We start from the raw sequence: 22,694 nt of genomic DNA, 5'->3' as shown, positions 1-22,694 counted from the left end.
GAATCAACCTAGGCATTGAGAGCGAAATATGTTGTTTCTACCAGCCAATCACAAAGCTGTAATTATCAAGAAACAGATTAGAAAGAATGACCTTATCTCCACTTAAAAGTGGGTTTAAGTGCCAGAGAATGGGCAGCTGAGATGTGGGGGGTGTGTATGTGGAGCAAAGCGAGTTTGATTTTGGGTCTAAAGTTCTACTCACAGATGTCTGTGCTGGGAAGAGGAGGCAGAGGGGCGGGGTGGGAAATGGCAGCACCATTCAACAGGCAAGGGTGAGATGATGCCTTGGGGGAGAGTGAATATTCTCTCTGGTTTTTCTTTTTCTTTCTCATTCTAGAAAGGCCAAGACCAGAATGTCTACCAATGTCACCTTGCCAGAGACACTGAAAGAACTCAAGAGGGGATGTAGGTACCTATGGGTAGGCACCAGCCAGCTCTACTTTCCAGGCAAAAGAGTCTACTCAGCCTTTGGGTCTCGAAGGCCTAGGCTCCCAAGGAACAGTTGAGGTGCCACCATAGGAAAGAGGGGCCGGGGGAGACCTATTATCCCAGGGGGCCGAGCACAAAAGGCTGAGACCCGCAAGGTCAAATCATGGTGTCCCATTAGCAGATCTTAGCTCTGAGGGACACCACCCTCCCTGGAAGATGCACAATGGTCTGGTCAGCACCTGCCCCGCAGAGCCTTTCAGGTGGATGGGACCATGCATGAGCCCAAGCTAGGCAACTGCTGGCCCCAGTTCAAGCCCATCTCGTGTGTGGAGTTTGATTAAGCTTGGTTCATATGGATCGCATCAACCCCCCTCCCCCCAGGTTCCTGGGCAATTTGAGGAGGACACAACCTCGAGGGGGAGATATTGGACTTTCAGACAAGAAGGCCCCCAAAGGGTGACTCCATTTTCAGTCGGGAAAGAAAATGAAAGAGATGGGAAGCATTTGCACCCGAGCTTTGGGAAGCCTTCGCTGGGCTATCTGAGGACTAAGTGAGATCCCGAAATGAAGTGACATCCTTCCTCATGAAGCCTGACATGTCCTGGGAACTAAAACCTGTTCACCTCCATGCCCAAGTCACCTGGACATTAAGGAAGACGGAGCCTCAAAAGGGCTGTGCGGATTCACTCCATGAGTCTCAGGGTTTCCAAGGCTGGTCCCGGTTTATTGGGCGTCCTGCTGGGCCAGACCTTGGCAGCTGGGTGGCAAATCTGTCCAGACTGCTTGCACCTCCCCTCTTTGTCCTCTGCTTCTCAGCGCTAGCCTTTAGCACCCCTTCTTGGATCACTGGACTCCTCTCCTCCTCCTAAGTCCTTAGGCCAGGATGCTCAGATTCCCAGCTGGGATAAGAGGGCACTTGGAAGTCCAGCTCAGGGACTAGTTACCCAAGAGTCGGTGGACGGGGTGGGGCACCAGTGGAGTGAGACCCCGGATCTGGGGCCCGAGGAACCGTGTCTGTGCCGTGTGCTGCAGGGGAGAGGTGACACCCCATTCTGCAAACACTGCCCTCCCTTTCCTTGTTGACGCATCTGGAGGGCTGGGGAGAAGGGGGTGGTGCAGGGAGGTGTGTCTCATTGACACTAATTCTGTTATTGACAATAGGAAACCAACAACGTGAGAGAAGAAAATCAAAAGTAATATCCATTTGAAACTGTTTTGAAACTTCTGATCATCTCTGCCTCCTTACCAAGAAGCATAATCATGATTACTTACAGTCACTAAGTGTCACAGTTGCTTCTGTTTGCCGTGTCACGTGTTCTCAGGACGACACCTCAAGACATACAGTCGCAGCTCGAATGAATGACGGGTCCAAAATTGGACCGAAGAACGTATCTGGCCTCCAAGCTCCAAGTCTCTAAGAGCTGCAGGCACACTTTTGCATTATCTCTAGATGATCATGCTTGAAGGATTGAAGGTCGCCTCTTAACAGAGGAGAGGACACTGCTCCCAAGAGGTGACTCCGCAAGACCAGGAAGCAGCTCCGAGATCTCTTGTCAGCCTGGATCACCTAGGTCACTGTATTAGTGTTTCTTTGTATTCTGGCGCTTTTCCTCCTGGGGCCTTGCCAACCTGGAGGCACCGTCCCTCACAGGGCTGGCCGGTTGCTGGCGATAGTAAATGATTCACCCGCAAGCATACTTTCCATGAGTAAGTCACTCAATATGGAGCCCATCCCCAACCACCCACTTTACTGGGCTCTCACACTCCAGGCCACTGTCCCCCTGCTCTTATCCCCCTGGGATCAAGAATCAAACGACCAGAGACAGCCCCTACCCCCCCAGAGCCCACCAAAGTTACTCAACCTAGCCCATCCTCTGCCTGTTCACTCTGCTTGATGTGCTCCTTCCTCTGGAAACCACAATAAAGGACTCTTGCCCGGGTCCTTTCCCTGTCTCTCTGCCTCCTGGGCATCCCCGCTGCTTCCCATATAGCCCTGCATGGGGTGGCCTGGCCTCTGCTCTTGGGAACTGTGAGTGACACACGGTGATTTCGATGGCGGTCATCTGATCTGTCGGCTTCACCGTACTTGAAAAATAGTAAAACCTGCATTTTAAAATAGTCGTGTCCCCGACAAGTTCTGCAGATACTCGTGCTCCTGAAAAAGATGAAAATGACCCAAACCTTCATGCATCAAGTATCTTCTAGCCCAAACGTGTAAAGAAATGGCCTGGAGGGGGAGACACACGGGCTTCAGCGTCAGAACCTGGGGGCTTGAGTTTGTCTTCTGCTCTTTCCTCTGTGGAGCTGGGTGGTTACGGCATCTTCCAGTTTCCTAATCTGCAACAAGGAGGCTCAACTGGGTTTCAGCTAAGAAATCTGAAAACGATATGTCAAAAGTCGTGTCACGCAATCAACACTAAAACCCTTTTCGTGGCTGGCAACTTTACTCTTCCTCAATAATTGGTTACCCGCACTTTTTTTTTAACCAGCAGCCCAAATCTTATCTGAATGAAGACAGTCATTTTTCCCGTTTCCTCAACTATTCTCTTAAACATTTGATTTGCATTTGGTCATTAGAAAGCGTATAGACCTGTTTAATCATTAAGGGTTCAAAACCTATTACCGCTTGAGTAGAAACTAGAGTGAGCTCTGTTTCCCCGACTTGAAAGATAGGGCATCCAAGAACCCATCTGCGGACAGACCCCAGTTTGAGAAACACAACATTAAAAATTAAACTCTGGGGGCACCTGGGTGGCTTAGTGGGTTAAGCATCCGACTTTAGCTCAGGTCATGATCTCAGTTTGTGAGTTTGAGTCCCCCATCAGGATGTCTGCAGTCAGCACGGAGCCTGCTTTAGATCTTCCGTCCCCTCCTCTCTCTCTGTCCTCCCCTGAACTCTCTGCCTCTCAAAAATAACTAAACATTAAAAAACTTAAACTCTGTCCATAGCATTGATTGCTTTATGCTGACAGGACCATAAACCCAACAAATGGGGGCCAAACACAAGCGGAGCCCTGAAATATCACAGTAATGCAGGAAGTTATTGCCCAAATAATCTCTGTTATAACATAAATATATAGAGGTAGATGGAGTTTAAAGGAAACCACAAGAAAAAACAAACCTTCTCAAAGAGGGATCCCCAGGGATAGCTATAAAATAGCTTTAAAGTAATTCGGATCATCTTGTAGATTCCAAAAACCCCAAGGTGAAACCTCTGCAAATAGACCGTTTTCTTCTGGACGCACAACTTTTATTAAAGTCAGCTCTCTGGACTAAAGGACGTATCCGGTCTCCAAATTGTAAACCTCGAGTCTCTGGCATGACAAGTGACTACATCCGTATGGAGGAAGGATTTGCTCGTCCCCCACGGACGCCACCGACCTCAGCTTCTTGGACGCGTGACCTGTGCGCTCGCACAGGGCCTGTGCTCAAAGGCCTCCGTGCTTGATTTCATTCTCTGCTGTCCCGAAAGTCTTACACTTTTTGAACAATGTGCCTGCGTTTTCATTTCGCGTTGGGCCCCTCAAATTATGTAACCAATCCTGGACACCCTCATTTTCTGTCCGGGGGAGGAAGGGTACCACCCGGGCCGATAGCCGCCCTGGCAGGCTGCCTTGCGGGTTGCGCAGTACCTTCACCCCGACGGGAGGCCGGCTTTGCGGAGAACCTCCTTCTGCTGGAATCATAATGAGCAAATTTAAATCATTAAAAATTTAGCGGCTACCGGCTTAGAAAAGATGAAGCATCCTAATTCAATTGAAAATACCAGAACAAAAGGAAAACGAAAAGCTTGCAATTTTTTTTCAAACCCTACCCAGCTGGCTGTTCTCTCTTGTTTATCTTGGCATCTGATTCTTTATTTGGTGGCAAATTAATCTGGGTAGTGATCCCTATCGTAAGTCTTCTCAATGGTTGAAAGGGCTGATTTTATTACAAGAGGCTAATTCTTTGATGCCTGCAGCCTGGTGGAGGATATGGGGCTGGCAGAGCGAGGACTTCCTGTTCTTTACAAGGTCAGGGGTCCAGAGAACTAATGTCTTGTGTTAAACGAACAACACAGGTGATTCCAGCCCCCAAAACCTTTCTCTTGGTCTTTGGCATGGTAAATAGCCAGCTGGATCACTCTGGTTACCATTAATGAGGCAGGAACAGAGGCAGAGAGCAACTTTGTCCTCTGTGCCTCACCATCTCTTTTTAGGGTCCCCGTTCCCTTGTAGCGAGATGCCCCTAATCCCCAGGTCCTCATTTCCTCGGATAACGCCGTTGGGTCTCTGGTGCTTTCTTCCTAGGTGGGGTGCCTGGCTGCGTTTCCCAACCTCCCTCTTGCCAAGCCCCGCATCCTGTAACCTCAGGACTCTAACCTCAAACACTACTGCCTGGAAAACATTAGGCAACTGATGATGTTGCGTGATGGTCAAGGAATGATTGCATTTCACAAAACGGGGGTTGGGGGGGGGGGACCTCCCGGATACGTAATCCACAGGGACTGCTCCCCATGTGGGCATTTGAGGACATGATGAGGACAGGATCTGGGAGTGAGAGGGGCTGAGAGAAAGGCTGTCGAGATTTAGTTTAAAAAATAACATATTTTGTTTAAATGTTTGAAAACGTAGGTCAATGGCGGGGGGGGGGCGGGGGAAGATGGTTTCTTTTGCTGAGGCTGTGTCACATCTCCTTGCACGAATTTTGCTAGCCATTGGGAGAAACTGGAGGGTTTCCAGGGGCGTGGCCTGGCCTCCCAAAGACGCATCTCACTGACATTGGCATATTTAAGCTGCCGGTTTCTTATCTGAAATAAAACTAAGAAAATTAAAACGCTTTAGTAAGCTAGGCCATCAGAAATACCAAAGAATAAAGGTTATTCCCAAGCACGTATTTAAAGGAGATCAGCATCAAACTAGAGTTTGGACAGTCAGACCAACTGTGAGAGACTTTGAAAAAGTGGAAGGTTGGCTGAGCGAACCGGCCGGTGCGCCCCTCTGGGCTGTCCCCTCCTTTCACTGTCCTTGGGCTCCCTTAAGGCTCCTTAAGTGACAGACGGTGTCTGTAATGCAGTTGATTTCACCCATAAAACTCAAATGAATCGTGTCCAGTGGAAATGCAGTTAGTCTTTGCTCTGGAAATGTTAACCCATTTTGCATTTATTTGTAAATTCATGTCAGGGTCTCTGATTTCCCCCGCACGCGCGCGTGTGTGCATGTGTGTGTGTGTGTGTGTGTGTGTGTGTGTGTTGAATTCTTGTTTGAACTGATGGTGGCATTTTAGTGGTTCCCTCCTTAGTTAATAAGTTAAATCTTTACACATGTTCATTTTAAAATTCTATGAGAATCATTATTTTATCCTTAAAAAAACAACTCTCTTGTAACCAGATTCCTACTCAGTAATCTGAGACGGTCTTAACAAAGGCACCGTTTCTCTTAAAGCTGGTGTTGGATTGTTCAAACTTATCCGGAACATCCGTCCTTGAAGTTCAAAGTCCTTCCAAAGGAGACGTTCCTCGCCAGATCTGTCAGTGGCCAAAGACCCTTTGTTTCTTCATCTGCAGGCGAGGGGTGAGAGTGTCACAGCACTTTTTTTTTTATGTGTTTGCTTATTTTATGTTTGTCTGTATTTTTGTTTTTGGGAGATACCCTGTATTGGATGAGAAAGCCACCATCTGTTTTTAGTTTACTTCTAGTTTTTATGAGGAATAATATTGAATTTTATTGCCTTTGCAGCATTTGTCGAAGTGGTAATATGGTGTTTCTACACGACTTTTTTAATATAGTGAGTTGCACTAACAGATTTTTTGGGTGTCAAGGCAAACCTCATTCCCGGTCACAACTGATTTTTTAATATTCAGTGCGCTAATGGTTTATTTAGGATTTTTCACATATGTTTATAAGGAGATACTAATCTGTTGTGGGTTTGTTTTTTTTTTTTTGCATCTGTGAAGCTATAATATCTATGTTATACTATGTTATACTATGTTATAGTACTATGTTATACCCCACAGAATGAGTTGAGGACTTTCCATTTTTTCTAGGCTTAGAATACGTTTGTATATAAAATTTTACCAATTAGTGGTTTATTCAGATCTTCTTCTTAAGTCAATTTTGGCAAATTATAACTGCTAGAAAATTATCTAAGAGTCACAGTTATTGGCATCGTGTTCCCTAGTGATGTTAAAATTGACTATACAGGGGTACCTGGGTGGCTCTGTCCATTGAATGTCTGACTTTGGCTCAGGTCATGATCTCACGGTTTGTGGGTTCAAGCCCTGAGGTGGGCTCTGTGCTGACAGTTCAGAGCCTAGAGCCTGCTTCCGATTCTGTGTCTCCAACCCTCTCTGCCCCTCCCCCTTCACACTCTGTCTCTCTCTCTCAAAAATAAACATTAATTTTTTTTTTTCAACGTTTTTTTTTTTATTTTTTTATTTTTGGGACAGAGAGAGAGAGAGCATGAACGGGGGAGGGGCAGAGAGAGAGGGAGACACAGAATCGGAAACAGGCTCCAGGCTCTGAGCCATCAGCCCAGAGCCCGACGCGGGGCTCGAACTCACGGACCGCGAGATCGTGACCTGGCTGAAGTCGGACGCTCAACCGACTGCGCCACCCAGGCGCCCCAATAAACATTAATTATTTTTTTAATATTGATTATATTCCATGCTTGTATATTCTTTTTCATTGTTAATAGTGTTTCTTTATGTCCTCTCTATTTTCTTTTCTAGGATAATCTCACTCGGAGTTTGTCTCTCTTTTTTTTATATAAATTTTTATTCATTTTTGAGAGACAAAGAGACAGAGCGTGGTCAGGGGAGGGACAGAGAGAGAGGGAGACACAGAATCTGAAGCAGGTTCCAGGCTCTGACCTGTCAGCACAGAGCCTGACGCGGGGTTTGAACCCAGAGCCATGAGGTCATGCCCCGAGCCTAAGTCGGATGCTCAACCAACCCCCCAGGGGCCACAGAGCTTGTCTCTTTTTTAACCTTTTCAGAAAAACAGCTTTCCGTTCGTTTGTCTTCTTTATTTGTATTTGTCTCCTTTCATTAATCTGATGTTGTCTCTTGTCTCTTGTTCATGGTATAGAATATAAGAGGACAGCTCTGTGCTCCGTAAAATGTTTTCTACTGAAAGAACTTCATCTTGCAAACATGAAACAAGCTCAAGGTCAACAAGTATTTCCAACAAGGATTCGTTCTATTTTGGTTGATATTCAAGTACAGTTTGATGGAGATTATACATTCAGCCAGTGATGGTTTCACCAGAGCATGGATTACATTGGAAATGTCACTGGTAACAAGATAAACAGTAAATGCGAGTAGGTACTAGGTGAAACCATGAACATATATTCATTCTGACAATGTAAACACTCATTTTCCAAATTCATTTATTCAACATTCATACCAGAAGTCTTTATGGAGTACTATCAGGACAATGGTGGCTCACTGGTAAATAATACCAACGTAGGGCCCCCCGGGTGGCTCAGTCGGTTAAGTGTCCGACTTCGGCTCAGGCCATGATCTCACGGTTGGTGAGTTCGAGCCCCGTGTCGGGCTCTGTGCTGACAGCTCAGAGCCTAGAGCCTGCTTCGGATTCTGTGTCTCCCTCTCTCTTTCCCTCCCCCACTCGTGCTCTGTCTCTCAAATATGAAATTTAAAATAATAATAATAATAATACCAAGGAGTCCCTGCCCTCCTCAAGACTACATTGTGGTAAAAGAAAGAGATAATAAAAAAAAAGAAGAAGAAAGAAAGAAACTAAAAAATGTGTCATGCAATTTCAGAATCAAAGGACAGGGGATAAGTTGGTTTACATTCTCTCCTGATGTTGATGGATATCTAGTAATGAATTTACTTTTATAAGTTGTGTGGACTTTGTAAGCCACATCTAGGCAGAATCAATGAATATAGTGATGGGGAAGACAGTTGAAATTATTATAAAGTTTTATGAATTTTTGTAGACTAGGTTAACTGTATAAAACCGATAGACTTCACTTGATCGTAGGACAAGAAAACAAAATGTTAGGGAAAAATCTGTTCTATGATGGCCAACAGGACTGATAAGGGAATTTCAGTCCCTGCCTGAAGACTTCCCTTCCAGATTCTTGTTCCCACCCTGCTCGCTTCAGGTGCCAAATTAGTACCGTTGGGAAAATAAGTGAAGTTCTGCACCATAAGATGGCCGACAGGACTAACACAAGCTCTAGTTGGTTCCCAGCAGAGAGACTCCTCTTCTGGGTTCTCCCTGCCCTGTTTGCCACGTGTGCGAAAGCCGCCACGAATGCGGAAGATGATGCTATACCTTACCCTTCCCACCTGCATTCGGGCTCAGATCTCTGGAGAATGCTCTCCTCTGAGCCCACCGGTGTAAAATAAACCTCCTTCCTTCCAAGATCTCCGAGTGCCGCTTGGTTCTTCTGCCGGGTGATCCAGACCAGTTTCCGTAACAAAAAGAGCAGACCACTTTATCTACTTTGTGAAAGAAGTTGAGAGTTTCAGCTAAACACTGAAGATCTTAAAAGATCGAATTCACCAAGAGCACTATAAGTCGAGTACTGCCTAATCCCTCTGCTTGTATCTTTGTTCAGAGACCTCCGCAGAAAAGCATTATTTTTAGGCTGCAGTGGATTCTGCTATAGTTAGGCCCCAGCCCATGTTTACTAGGTACGGCCTGGGTTTATCCACCTAATCCCTCTCCTCCTTACCCCCTTTCTTCTGTGCTCTCTACTGATTCCGTCCCAAAGACATTTTCCGAAGGCAGCGGTGGGGTTGATGTATGTACAAATTAAATAATCAATACACAAAGCCCTTCCACTTAAACTTTCTCCCTTCGAAGGCGAACACACTGATATGTTTGTGGTTTCAAAATACAATGTGCCTAAATTCTCCACTTTTCCTTGAGGGATAGTAAGCCAGATCTCAACTGACAAAACAAAGTTGGAAACATAAGGTATTACTGGTTAATTTAGTTAAACAAATGAAACCAGACCTTCTAAAATTATGTGGTAATTTAAGGAAAGTTTCCTCCCATTGTGACTGGATTGTGTGGGCGATTGTCCCAATTATCTCACAAACTGTGGCTGCAAATGTCCAATCCTTTTGAGCTACGGTCACGTCTTTGTGATCTCAGCTCGAATTTAGTAGCAGGAAAACCAAAATGACATCGATGTTGGAAGTGAAGAAAGAGAAACACAGTTTCAGGAACCGTGTATTTTTATTTGAGTTGAACATTTTAACAACTGTATTGAACGCAAAGAATTACAGGAATTCCTCCTCTAAAGCACTTAAGGAGATAAAATGCAAAGAAGAAAAGGACTAAACATGAAGAGAGAGGTCTGACCTTACCAATAAAACATTGTCTCCTCCTCCATAAGTAATTTGACCTCTGGATCTCTCAGTTTAGGTCATCTGCCTCTCAAAAGAATAAGTGGGTGGATAATGGATGGATGGAAGCAAGGATGGATAGATGGAAAGATGATGATGATGAATGGATGGATAGATGGACGGATGATGGATGAATGGATGGATAGATGGACGGATGATGGATGAATGGATGGATAGATGGATAGATGATGGATGAATGGATAGATGTGTATAGATGGATGATGAATGATGGACAGATGGATGATGGACTAAAAATAGATAAATGGATGAGTTACTCACTTAGAATGACTGATTTTGGATCGTTGGAGAGTGAATGAATGATTTTTGTCAGTTTCTCCATTCTGTACACCCCTGAAGTTGTGAATGTATTTGCTGAGTATCAGCCTGAACCATGATTGTGAACTCTACATACCAAAAAAAAAAAAAAAAAAAGACAAATATTCTCTACCTTATGGGAACCTATATCCAAGTAGACGGAAGTTACACCACATACACAAAACCATAAAAATGCAAGTCAAGTGAAAAATTATGGGACATAGACTTGGGGCCCTGAAGGCATTCAAAGATTGGTGAAGTCTATTCCCTCATTCAACATTCTTGCCACTTTGCTCCTGATCCAGAAGGAGAAGTAGAAGAAAGAGCAGATCAAAAATGGAATACGTGGGCCAGACCCTCATAACAGAAGGAAAGTCAAGATGGGAATGGAACTGATAGGGAAGCTCAGGCCTTTGAGTCTTCTGGGTGTCATCCAGCTAAATGGTGTCACTCCATTGTCAACTGTCCTAACAAACATTCGAGCTTGATGCCTGTGATGGTTAGTCTTATGAGTCAACTGGACAAAGCTAGAGTACATAGTTATTTAATCAACTACTATTCTAAGTGTGGCTATGAAGGTATTTTTTAGATGTTCCTACATTCACAATTGCTTGACTTTAATTAAAGTAAAGGAAATTATCCTCCATAATATGGATGGACCTCACCCCGTTGAGGGCCTTAGGAGCAAACACTGAGGCTTCTTGAAGGAGGAGAATTTCTACCGTAAGACTGCGGTGTTAACTCCTGCTTGAGTTTCCAGTCTGCCAAGCTGGCCTACAGACTTTGGACTTGGCTAGCCCCCACACTGCACGAACCAATTCCTTAAAATAAATGTTTAAAACAAATTTTGTTTAATTTTTAAAATGTTTTCGTTTATTTTTGAGAGAGACAGACAGACAGAGCACGAACGAGGGAGGTGCAGAGACAGAGAGGGAGATACAGAATCCAAAGCAGGCTCCAGGCTCTGAGCCATCCGCACAGAGCCCGATGTGGGGCTCAACGCTCATGAACCACAAGATCGTGACCTGAGCCGAAGTCAGACACTTAACCGGCCGAGCCACCCAGGCACCTCTTAAAAAAATTTTTTTAAGTAAAATTTCAAAAATCTATATCTATTTATCCAGCCATCTGGCTAGCGATCTCTCACTGGTTCTGTTTCCCCCGAGCACCCTGACAGATACAGTGCCTTATTTCAACATAAACAAGGTCCGCACATTTGTGGGATCCAAGTGCCAACCAAGGTGGCTTGGTGTGTGTGACAATGTTCATGGACATATGAAGACAATATGGGAAGTTTGGAGGTGATGTGACAGGGTTCTGAAATGAAGCAAAGCGGGCAAAATGATTGGAAGTGAGCTTATGTGCGTGGCCCTTCAGGAACGCTTTCCACCCAAGCTGCCGTGAGTTCTCGGTGTTGATGAAGTTTACAGGAGATGAAGAAACACATTCCTCTCCAGTTCTTTCCACGATGTAATTAAAGCTTTCTAAGATCAGGGACTCAAACACTTGAAAGATTTTTTTTTTTTTTTTTTTTTTTTAGGGAAGGCAAAAAATGTAAAGCATCTCAATTTTTAATTACAGAGAAGGACCTCATTACGTAAGTGAATACGCCCTGGTGTGGGTAATTATCCATTCAAAAGAGCAAAAATGGTAATTTCTAGTTGGGAAATAAGTACTGGTTCACCCCCTTCTTTAATCCATCAAATTTTAATTTTCTTCTTATTTCTATAATTGAGGCCCGGCTGCCAGCTTTGGAGATACAGAGCCGCATCCTTCTGTTTTGAAAGGAGGGGGCTTTCTGCTCAACTGTCACAGAAGCAATTAAAGCCTCTGAACTGGGCTCTCTCAGATGGATTTTTCTCCTTTCCACTTACTCATCCTGCCAGAAATGAGGGGGTTCATTAACCTCACACTGTTAGGAGACGGAGCTCATCACCGAGAAGTCTGGGCCGTGTTCCTTCCGTGTGCTGCGAATGAAAGGTTGCTTTTCCTAAGCAGGGTGCTGGTCCAGGAGCCCCCAAAACAGGTGCCATCCGATTTTGTCCTTCTTTAGTCTTCCCCGTGGCTCGGTTTCCCCACCCAGAAAGTGAGAGGCTTAATGAAGCAACAGACAGCCTCTAAATAATAATGTCCAATAGCGTAGCAATGAAACATTGCCAAATAATGAGCATAGCGTTGGATTTATCTTACTTACTACCGTGCGGTGTTGGAGACTCTGGGGCTCCTTCCTAGCAGAGCGTAGGGCCAGAGGGGAAACAGCTCGCATCCCCCCAGCTTATTATGCTCAAGTACAGTACAATTCTCCTGAAAAACCATTTTCAGTCGCCAGCCACTAGGGTTCCCAGCTGCCATAACATTGGATAGCTGTGTTTTTCGTATTGGCATTATCTTTTCAGCTATTGAGATAATTAATGATACTCTTATTTGAGCCCCATCAAGCTTTGGAAATGTGTCAAACGAAAACAGCTTTTTTATTTTTTTCCCCCTTTCTTCCTCATTTTTCCTTTTCCGAAGCTTCCAGGTGGTAGTATCCTTCAGAGTAAAATCGGGCCTGCCTCTGGTCTGAGCGTCCTCAGTCAAGGATTAATCAGAGTCGCTACAAAATACCAGGGAAGCCGACTGAGAGGGAGCTAACAAGAGGAAGGACATTGAAGCATGATCTCCCAGGGAGTGTGGCAGGGACAAACCACACTTCCCTGGACGCAATGCCCCTGTTGGGCACGAGCAGGAAGGTGAAATTCTTCTGAGATGAACACTCTGGTCATGACACTTTGGCCATCTCGGACTCCGTGAGGCTCAATGGTGAGCTGTGGGTTATCGTAAAGGAGGAATCGAACTGCTTTTTCTAGCAGTTCAGGGTTTCTCAGTCTCAGCACCTGTGACATTTGGGGCCAGATGACTTTTGGGAGTGGGGGACCGGCCTGCCTGCGTGTGGCAAGGGGTTGAGCAGCGCTCCTGGCCTTCACCCCTAGAGGTCAGGAGGACCCTCCCTAGCTGTGACAATCGAAAATGTCCCCACACACTGCCAAATGTCCCCTGGAAGGTTGGGGTGGGACAAAATCAGCATGGGGCTAAAACCACTGGGCTCAGGTTGAACACAGGTGAGAGACATTACCGTGAATTCTAGATACAAGACGTAATTAAAGCTAGAGACACATTTTCACATCTCCAAATACTCCTTTGTCGCTCCCTTTGATGGTACCTGCAAATAATCACAACCATCCGGGTCACAGCAGTTCTGAAATAGTGATACTGACAGCATTTGCCTCGGACACAAAGACACAGAGTTTGAAGTCTTGTGCTCAAAGTGCACGTGATGAGTGTGTCTATTTACTTCTTAGGAGAAGAAGAAGGAATTCGTCTCAGGAAAATGAGCATAAAATAAAAACTGGTCCACCATCAAAATACGTGAAGTATCTCACGCTGCTTGTTTTTTTATGTAATTACACCTGGAGTTATGCATGAGGTCACTTCATTGATCCCTCTTTATTTTAGTTTATTTAAAAAAAAAATTTATGTGTTTATTTTATTTTTGAGAGAGAGACAGAACGTGAGTGGGGGAAGGGCAGAGAGAGAGGGAGACACAGAATCCGAAGCGGGCTCCAGGCTCCGAGCTGTCGGCACAGAGCCCGACGTGGGGCTCGAACCCACGAACTGTGAGATCGTGACCTGAGCCGAAGTCTGACGCTCCACCGACGGAGCCATCCAGGAGCCCCTGATCCCTCTTTAAGAACAAAATCATCTCCCTGGCTGTAATATATGTAATATATGTGGACACTACTGGGGGTTGCTCCCCACAGCCGAAATGGAGAACTGTCTTCTGTCCCTGTCTGCACGCTTCTCTCTGGAGAGCACGGTGGGTTGTGGGATGTCAGTGCGGTTCAGTAAAGGGTAACGCTACCCCAGCGAGGGAATGTTCTCATTGCCTAAACCATCACATTCCCTCAGCCTCTGGATATACATAATCGTGCTTTTAAAAATTAAACTGAAAATTTTTTCTGCTGGTTTAAAAAATTCAGTTGCCCGTACCTCTAACCTGCAGAGCTTGGGGTTTTTGTGAACCTGCATGGGGGGAAAGGCTTTAACAAGAGCATACTGGATGGGAGGGATGTCTAATAAGACTGGAGAAAACCCGAAGTTGCCAGGTCAAACTCCTCCCGTCCAAGGGAAGGGAACTAGGCGGGGATGTGTAAGGAAGGTCCTGGAGTTAACAAATCCAGGGCAGATGATTGTATTGAGCACCAAGACACCTGAGTTTACGGAGCGTCTCTGGGCAAGGCACTGTTCTGGGACCTGCTAGACATACAAAGGAGGATAAATTATGAACCGTGCCCAGGGAGCTAACAACAATCCTAGAAACAACAACGACAACAACAACAACAACCAAGAAACGATGCAAGGGAAACCGAGGCAACAATTGAAGAGATAATTCAGGAAGCCCTCAGTGATGCCAAATAGAATTATATGTATGGCATTAGTTTGGTTCAAGACAGGTACTTCAGGGGCGCCTGGGTGGCTCAGTCGGTTAAGCGTCCGACTTCGGCTCGGGTCACGATCTCGCTGTTCGTGAGTTCGAGCCCCGTGTCGGGCTCTGTGCTGACAGCTCAGAGCCTGGAGCCTGCTTCACATTCTGTGTCTCCCTCTCTCTCTGCCCCTTCCCTGCTCATGCTGTGTCTCTCTCTGCTTCAAAAATAAATAAACATTAAAAAAAAATTAAAAAAAAAAGACAGGTACTTCAGATCGGTTTCGGCTGAGGTGCTTGGGGAAAAATGATAACAGCTAAAACTGACTTTAAACTGGACCTCAGGGGCGCCTGGGTGGCGCAGTCGGTTAAGCGTCCGACTTCAGCCGGGTCACGATCTCGCGGTCCGTGAGTTCGAGCCCCGCGTCAGGCTCTGGGCTGATGGCTCGGAGCCTGGAGCCTGTTTCCGATTCTGTGTCTCCCTCTCTCTCTGCCCCTCGCCCGTTCATGCTCTGTCTCTCTCTGTCCCAAAAATAAATAAACGTTGAAAAAAAAATTTAAAAAAATAAATAAATAAATAAACTGGACCTCATAGGATGAGCAGTGAACGGGTGCAGAGGGGAAAAGAGAGAAATCCCGAGAAGCCAACAGCAAGGTAGGGCTGGGACAAATAAATGAGCCGCCGTGCTGCCGTGGAGGTGCAGGCGTGTGCTAGAGAGCAGAAGGTTTGGGGTTCAGATCCCGTTGCTGGACTTGCCCAGCTCAGCAACTTCCCCCCTGCCCCGCCCCCAGAGCCTCAGCTTCCTCCCAGGGAGTGCAGGGAGTGACCCCAGCAGAGAGGACTCAGTGAGACTGTGAGTATGCCAGCCAGACGGCAGCAGCAGCCTCTTTGCGCTTTGAGTCCCTGACTCCATGTCTGGGGGAGGTTCTGGGAGCGCCCCAAGATTTCTCAAGTATCCAGTGGCTTAAATGACCAGCCTCGCTTTCCCGCCTCAGAATCCCTCTCCAGATTCTTGTGCCCCTCCCATGACCGAGTTCGCTGCTCAGCACTGACCCGTCGCTGAAAGCCAGGCACGACAGTTAATGCACATGACTCCAACCTGTACCTTCACTGTCACATGGCCTTCTCCTTGTGCGTCCCCGTGTCCAAATTTCCCCATTCTTATAAACATGCCAGTCATTGGATTAGGACCCACCTTAAGCCAGCGTGACCTCATTTTAACCTCATTGCATCTACAAAGACCCTGTTTCCCGATAAGGTTCCATTCACAAGTATGCCAGGCTTAGGACCTGAACATATCTTTCTGGTGGACACAATGAACCTACCACCCTGGCTGTGACCAGATCGAAGTCTGGAGCAAAGGCTCCAGGGAGAAAGGAAAGACGTGAGCAGATAAAAAGATGTCTTAAGGACAGAATCAGTTGGTCCTCTTGGTGTGGATTTGAACAACGGGAAAGAGAAAAATGATGCAGATTTTGAGCCCTGTGCGTTTATACGTGAGCAAGCACTGGCCTCTTACTTGGCAATTCCTCAATAACAGTGACAGCTTGTGGTAGTAAGTTCCGCGAGGAGAGGTACCCTATCGTCCTGTATCCATCCTCCGTACGAGGCTTTCAATAACAGGGGGGCAGAACAGAGTAAGGAGGAGGGAGGAAAGAGAGGACCAAGCGAGGTTCCAGAGGAGGGAGAGAGAAAGGATTGAAAAAGTTCGGAACTTAGAACCATTTCTGGAGAAGGTTACATCTTCAGTGTCAGTCATGCTTAACATAGATTTGTGATTCCGATCTTGACATAGAATTCGTGATTCTCGTGGATATATTATGCGAGCTCGCACAGGTGTCTCCCATTCATTTGGCTTTTAGGCTAGAAATCAATCAAATAAACAGTGGCTTTTCTCCGAAGTGGAAACAGAAAAGTAACAAGGAGTTTGGGAGTCTTTGGTCTCCAACACAAGCCCTCTCCTCCCCGGAGAAGGAAAGGTAAGATCTTCCCTCACAAAGGATGTCTGCGGCGTTCTTCCCTGGGACTTGCCCCGACCCACGTTTATCCAGCGTGACAGACTGGGTGACGTGAACTTGAGCTACGGGCGCTCTGGAGCCCCTGCAGCGCCCGCAGGTCGAATGGATGGTGGGAAGTTGTCTCTTCCTTATCCTGAACCCCCCACCCCCAAACCTGAGAAACATACGTAATAAAGTCACTGTGAGTCCTTTATTTGTTACTGCCTCGGATGCACTTGAACTGCGAATATACTTAGAGAATTCAGATTGCCACTGTGACTAATTACACTCAGACTCATAAAACAGCCAAGCCACACCCAAAGCCAAAGGGGAGGAAGGTGGAGTCGGGTTCCACAAAAGTGGATTTACTCTCCGCCTTGGTGCCTGCTGTCCACCAGCCCCATCTTACTACTGTGACGGTTTTGGGGGGCCTTAGCCAAGCCTGCAGTGGGAGAGCGAGTGGACCGCGCTGCTAGTTTCCAAAGCATTCCGGAACAGAATTCAGCTTTTCAACTGACTCCTTTTGTTTAGTTTCGTTTTGGTTGTTTGGTTTTTTGGTTTCTGGTTTCTGTGTTTGGTTTTGTTTTTTATTTTGTTTTGCTTGTTGTTTTTGGTTTTGGTTTTTATTTTGTTGTTTTGTTTTGTTTTGTTTTTTGTTTTTGTCGTGTTGTTTTGTTTTGGTTTTTGTCTGCAAAAATGCAAACGAACCCAGGGAGACAGCGGCTGTCTGCAGCTCTCCCAGCTTAGAGGGTGCCAGCGTGCAGCCCGGCCAGCCCGCCCGCTGGGGAGAGACAGAAGCTGGCCGGAAGCGGATTGGGAATCTTCAACCCCTCTTCGTGGAGGTCTAGAATCACCGCGGGTCCTAGCATGGGAACTGCAGCTTTTCAGGAATGACCAGAAAATTGCGGAGGCTCAGGGCAGCTGATGAATGGTCAGCAAGTGAGAATTTGCAATGCTTTTGTGCAAAATGCAGTGGATAATTGTGGGGAGTCAAATACAAATGAACACTTCCTTCAAGAAGCTCAAGGTCTGGTAGGAAAAGAAAATACATACACACACCTCAAGCGGTAAGGACTGTGGAAGTCTGTCTCCTGCCTTTTCAGAGCCATGAACTCATTGGTTGCGACCTAAAGACCTAACGGTGAGGTCAGGAGGGAGCCTTCTTTCTCATTCATGTAAACAGATGTTATCTCTAAAGAAAACACTACAGCAATGAGGTTCCAAGTGGTTTTGTTATCGTGTAAAGGGTTCGTTCACTGCTGGGCCCATTCACCTAGACCAGACCTGGAACCTGGTGGCCCTCAATATAGACGGGTTGAGATGAGTTAAATTGTTCTTTGAAATGTCCAGTGAAAAAGGACTCTGTCATCTGGAAGCATTAGAAGCAGGTGTAAAGTCCAGTTACAACCCCCTCAGAGTTGAAGACATTTAGCGGTGTTTATTGAATGTGATATATTTTTTTAAAGTTTATTTATTTGAGATAGAGCACAAGCAGGGTCGGGGCAGAGAGAGGGAGAGAGAGAGAATCCGAAGCAGGCTCCGCACTGTCAGCTCGGAGACCGACGCAGGGCTCGAACTCACAAACTGTGAGATCGTGACCTGAGCCCAAATCAAGAGTCGGACGCCAAACCTACTGAGCTACCATGGCGCCCCTTTGAATGTGATATTTTATAAATGTCTCTGTCCCTAGAGGGCTAAGTGATGGGAACACTTTTTCTGATTTGGTGAAGACTGCCATGATGGGTTTGTAATCACGTATAAGAATGTTCCATATTTAGGGGCGCTTGGGTGGCGTCGTTGGTTAAGCGTCCGACTTCGGCTCGGGTCATGATCTCGCGGTCTGGGAGTTCGAGCCCCGAGTCGGGCTCTGTGCTGACAGCTGGGAGCCCGGAGCCTGTTTGGGATTCTGTGTCTCCCTCTCTGTCTGCCCCTCCCGTCTCACACTCTGTCTCTCTCTGTCTCAAAAGTAAATAAACATTAAAAAAATTTAAAAAGAGGAATGTTCTATATCCAAAAAGTAAAACAAATTAAAAAACAGAAAATAGCAAGTGTCGGCAAGAATGTGGAGAAATCGGGTCCTTGGTGCCCTCCTGGAGGGAATGCAAAACAGCACAGCAGCTGTGGAAACCAGCATGGCCACTCCTCCGACATTAAACATACAATGCCCATGTGACCCAGGATTCTACTTCTGGATCTATACTCGGAAGGATTGAAAGCAGAGTCTCAAAAGTGAATTGGAAGATAAAAGCAAACTGAATGTCAATCTTTGCAATTATAAAAAAATCTCGATTTTGAAATAAAAGAAGAGCAGATAAAAGTAGCCAGTCTTGGGAGGCTCTGAGACAGAAACCTCAAATCTTCCGTTAAATGAGACAAACCTCATGGCCAGATTTCACTTCTTCTCATTGCCAAGGAGTATTCCATTGTATTATGCTAAGTGAAATAAGTCAGGCAGAGAAAGAGAGATACCGTATGTTTTCACTCACAGGTGGATCCTGAGAAACTTAACAGAAGACCATGGGGGAGGGGAAGGAAAAAAAAAAAGAGAGGGAGGGAGGCAAACCACAAGAGACTCTTAAATACTGAGGCAAACTGAGGGTTGATGGGGGGTGGGGGAGAGGGGAAAGTGGGGGATGGGCATTGAGGAGGGCACCTGTCAGGATGAGCACTGGGTGTTGTATGGAAACCAATCTGACAGTAAATTATATTTAATATAAAAAAATAACTACGATTTATCAGAGAGGAAAAAGGAAGCCAGAGTTAATGGGAGACGTTAACAGTTCACCGGTAGTTAAATAAACTGCTGAATCACAACCCGTTGCTCTAACCAGTTCTTCCAGTTCTCAGGAAACAACTTGGGGTCTTAGAGGCTTTCACAAGTGTGTGTGTGTGTGTGTGTGTGTGTGCGCGCGCGCGCGCGCGCGCGCGCGCGCGCTCTTGGGACAGGACAGGGGGAACATAGGTGAGTGCTTGTATTTAATATTTCCCAACTCTCACGGACTGCCCTCTTTTTTTTTTTAATTTTTTTTTCAACGTTTATTTATTTTTGGGACAGAGAGAGACAGAGCATGAACGGGGGAGGGGCAGAGAGAGAGGGAGACACAGAATCGGAAACAGTGCCCTCTTTAAAAAGCTGAAACTCGTTCTGATTTTTCCCTCTTTGAGCTGCAAGGTCAATACGCCCTGTTAAGGGCGATTTAATGGCGTGGAAGAGATTCACAATCTTGATCAACGAGGAATAGAAGGGGCCCTCAGGTCAGTGCGTGTGGCCCAGACCAAAGCTGAAAAATGCTCCATTAGTGTGCGGGCCGGAGACAGACGACCCTCTCTGACCAGGAAACTGAGCTGAGCTAATGAGGACACTAGTCACCAAGATGTGAGAAGCCAGCTATGGATGTGGAAACGACATCCAGGAGCAGCCACCGTGGGACAGCCACGACTCCCCTAGAATGAGGAGACAGCAGGTAGAGAGGACACCAAAACCCACAGAGTCTTGTGACCAGGATAGCAGAGGACTGGGGGACAGTGGCCATTAGCACAGGAATACAGCCATTGCCAACCCATGGCCCGGAGGAACATAAAAAACCCCCAACCACTTTGTCCCCAGCTTCCTCTGCTGCCTTCATGGGCCAAATCCCGCGAGAAGCCATGGACAAAGGGACCCGGTGAGGGGGGGGTGGGTTGTTGTTCATAGAGATCACTCTCCTGGGGGGGCTCCAAACATGGCGACGAGGGTAGAAATAGAGGGGGCGGGGGAGGGGCGGTGGCACAGAACATCCAACACATTGTTACTTTGTGTTTTCATCTGATACTCCTAAACCTAGTTCGTAACATACTACGTTTTAAAGTACCTTTTACCAAAAGTTTACATTATGATTATTTAACTTCCATTTGTATCAGTAAAGCCCAGGGAAGCCCCAGGTATCTGATTAAACACTATTCTGGGTATGTCTGTGAGGTTGTTTCCGGAAGAGTCATGACATAGTTGCCCATCATGCATCACAAAGGACAAAGAAGATAAATTCCTGAAGAAGAAGACCTCTGCAAAGATCATGCCTTGGCGTCTGTGCTTACCCAAAATATTTCGCAGCTATTTTGCTAGTGCTCCTATATATATATTTTTTAATTTAACGATCATCTTGCCGTTCATTCATCATCCGCAGTCTTGAGTTGTTCAGAATTCCCCACTGGTGGCCAAACTCCCGTCTGGCAGGTGTCTGAGCCAGTCTGTGTCTTCCATGATAAGCTTCCAAAGAAACGTTACAGGGGAAGAAAGAGTTACTCCTGACCAATGACTGTACAGGAAGCGGCCTTCTAAGGGGGTCATGTGCTGTCTGGGACAGGTGGGAGAGCCCGTATGGTCGCCAGCCTGAATGGATGAAGCCCCTTCTCCCCGTGAAAGGGACCGACACAAGCTTCTTCGTTTTTGTGCGGTGCGTGGAACTAAGGAAACAGAAGCCCCCGTCCACCAAATTATCTTCACAAGTGTTCCATTCTTATTCTCCAGATCCGTGGCCATGCTGACCACGGTCCCTCCCGAGTACCAAGAGGCAAGATCCTCCCCCAGGCGGTCTGGGCCCCAGGGGACATCCCTGGCAGAAAGAAGGGCATTTCTTCTCCACATACGACACCGAGCAGACCGACTGAGATGCATCAGTGACACACAGGAGTCTCTGGGACCCCAGCCAGCGTTCTTCCAGGAGACGTGAGCTCTTTTGGCCTTTGGAGAAGGGCCACTGCTTGCATCACGTGTTTCCTTTATGGCCCCATCGTGTGGTACTTACGCCCTTCTTCTATGTGTTTAAAATCGCGGATATTCCAACATGCGGACGACACAAAAGCTGAACGTGTTAGGAATCCGAACACGACTGTAGACACACCCCCCGTGACGTGTGGCCCAGGTGCCGGCCATCAGGACTGACGGGCTCATCACTCCAGCTCCCTGAGCTCTGCTGCCCATGGCCCTGGCTGTCAGCACCCCACGGACAGGCCTCAGCGGAAGAGCGGCCTCACCCTGGGGACGTCGTCCTTCCAGGGGCCCTGCCTCCTATGCTCCACTGATGTGGGATGGGTAAAAGCCAGCTGTGCTCGGCACAGCTCTGACAGGCCAGCCCGTGTTCTGATCTCCCACGACCATTGGCCCCGGTTACCCTTCTCCTTCCCAAACCCTGGTGCCCCGCACCCCCCTTTCCCAGCTGTGGATCCCATGAGTAATCTCTGAAGAGTCCAGAGTGCTAATCTCTATCTTGGGGTCCACTTCCCAGGGGACTCAACCTGCAACAATTACCAACTGACTTTCTTTTTTTCACTGTCCTTTTTTAAAAATTGAAATACACGTTTTCAAATGTGTAACGCCTGTATGACGATTGGTTTTCTGTGTGTACTTGGATAGACTAGTTGTTCAATTAAACACAAATCCAGGCGTTACTGTAAGGGTATTTTGTAGACGTGATTAATATCTGCAATCGGGGGTGCCTGGGTGACTCCTTTGGTCAAGCCTCAGACTCTTGATTTCAGCTCAGGTCACGATCTCTGGACTGGTGAGTTCGAGCCCAGCGTCAGTTTCTGCGCTGACAGCGTGGACCCTGCTTGGGATTCTCTCTTTTCCTCTTTCTCTCTCTCTCTCTGCCCCTACCCTGCTTTCATGCGCTCTAAGAATAAATAAATAAACTTAAAAATATTTTTAAAAATACCCACAATCAGTTGACTTTAAGTAAAGATTACCCTCATGAATGTGGGTGGGCCTCACCCAATCAGTTGAAGGCCTTAGCCCAGAAACTGAGGTTCCCCCAGAGGAGAAAAAATTGTGCCTCAAAACTGCAACATCAGCTTCTTCCTGAGGTTCAGCCCGCCAACCTCCCCTGCAGACTTTGGACTTGCCAGCCCCACAGTCATGTGAGCCAAAACCTTAAAATAAATCTCTTAATATATATATCCTTTTAGTTCGGTTTCTCTGGAGAACCCAGACTTACATAGTCTCCCATCACGACTGGATTTTTTTTCTCTTTGTAGACTTGTCCTTTTCTCCTTTTTTTTTTTTTTTTTTTTTTTACATATTTGAAGGTTATCTTATTAGGAACAAACAAAAAAAAATTAAAAAGAAATTAAAAAAAAAAGAAACTTCTA

Source organism: Lynx canadensis, chromosome C2, assembly GCF_007474595.2.
Source record: "Lynx canadensis isolate LIC74 chromosome C2, mLynCan4.pri.v2, whole genome shotgun sequence".
NCBI classification, from domain to species: Eukaryota; Metazoa; Chordata; class Mammalia; order Carnivora; family Felidae; genus Lynx; species Lynx canadensis.
The sequence above is the reverse complement of the archived record's forward strand: the minus strand, read 5'-3'. Positions refer to the sequence as shown.